The sequence below is a fragment of the Equus asinus genome, chromosome 26, assembly GCF_041296235.1.
Source record: "Equus asinus isolate D_3611 breed Donkey chromosome 26, EquAss-T2T_v2, whole genome shotgun sequence".
Classification (NCBI taxonomy): Eukaryota; Metazoa; Chordata; class Mammalia; order Perissodactyla; family Equidae; genus Equus; species Equus asinus.
Genome location: NC_091815.1, coordinates 23,719,174 through 23,720,978, shown reverse-complemented (window position 1 = coordinate 23,720,978; position 1,805 = coordinate 23,719,174).

The window sequence follows — 1,805 nt, the reverse complement described above, 5'->3', positions numbered from 1 at the left end:
TCTACCCCGCCCCTCCTCATAGCCCCCTCCTCCTCGCCCCGCCCTTTCTCCGCCCCTCCCCTCCTCGGCTCGGTCCTCGCCTCTCCTCCCTCTCCCCAGCCTCTTCCCTCCTCTTCGCCCCCTCCCCTCCCCGCCCCTTCTTAATCCCTCCCCCGCCCCCCGCCTCCCTCCCTGGGATGGCCCCAGGCACCTCCCTCTTTCCCCCGCCCCGCGGTACCAGTCACTTGGTTAAAACCGGTCAACCGTCACTCGGCCGCTCCAGTCCCGCCCCTCTTGCCCGGTTTCAAGATGGCCGCCCGCACTTCCACCGCCGCCACCCGCCTCCACGAGGTCGCTCCGCGCGCGTCTCCATGGCAACGCGTATCCCTCCGGGCGCCCGCGGCGGGCGCGTGGCCCGGCCGGCAGGGGGCGCTGGAGGCGGCGTGTACGCGCGGAGGGCCTTCGAGGAGTTTCCATTGGTTATGCGCAGCCGTCCTTCTGCGCAATCAGGCTTTCCCATCGAAAGTTTTACTCCTAAAAAATAAGGTGGGTCTCCTTGTAGGAGCTGTTCTGACTGCGGCTTAACACCCTCCTCGACAGAACAGGGACAAAAACAGTTATCGTGGGAAGTCTGTAAGATGACACGTGCAGAGCGTGCGGCACAAGCAAATATTCAATAAGTTAACAAGTTTCTTTTGGGTCCTGATGCCCGACAGTGTGACTCCCGGCGTGACCTCTGGATGAGCCGCGCCGCTGGCTTGGCTCCACCCCGTGGCGTCCGAGCTTTCCCAGGAGGACTGGTTGGAGCAGGTGCTGCGGCTCCGCGCGAGTTTTTGCTTCGGCGGGTCTGAGGCGGGGCTCGAGGATTTGCATTGCTGGCTGGCAATTCCAGCTGATGCTGATGTTGGCGGTCTGGGGACCCCTTGGGAGCCAGCGCTCCCGTCCCCTGCGTGACTCGCCAGGACCTCGAGGAAACACCATGCTCAGCTGGTTTGCAGAGCCCTGCGGAACCTCCTCCCCGCCGTCCTTCCTGTCTGACTCACGTGCTCTCTCTGTAGGCCCCAGCCCAGCCACACGGGGCGGCGTGGACATCCCTGATGGGGCGAGCTCCCGCTTCCCCCGGACTGCACGCGCTCTACCAGCTTCTGGCGTGACGCCGCCCCGGCTGCCCGCTTTCCTTCCTTCGGTCGTGTCTGGGCCACAGGACCAGCCCCCACCGCTCCCCCGACCACCCTAGGCCCTGACTGTCTAGGAACGGGTCTGTTTCCACAGCATCACGGCCTTCCTGGGCACTGTTGACCCCAACTCAGTCGGACACAGCGCAGAATAGGTGTTCTATGTAAATGAACGGAGGATGGAAGTCTCTGCTCCCCAGCCCGCGCCCACAGGTCAGGGAGGGGTGACTTCATCTGAGGGAATCAGCGGCTGCGTACCTGAGCCCTTGCCGTTGCACAGAGTCAGAGAGCCTGGGGTCTCCTCCTGGCACCCCGCGCTCAGCAATACAGCCCCTCCAGGAACAGGAGGCTTCGTTCCATCTTGACGGCCCAAGGTACGCTTTGCAGCATCATTTATGGCAGCGAAAGACTGGCAACCACGTATGTCCATTAACCAGACATGGAAATAGTTTATGGCACGCGGGTCCTAGAGGAGGCTCTGCAGACGTCAAAAAGGATCTGAGACCTCCTGTGTGCCTCTGGAACGATCTCTGGACTACACGGGCTTGGTGAGGAACGCCAGGTGCAAAACTGAGTATAGTATTGGAAAAAGGATAGAAACATTATATATTTACATATAACATACAATAAGGCAAGGTGCAGACAAGAGAA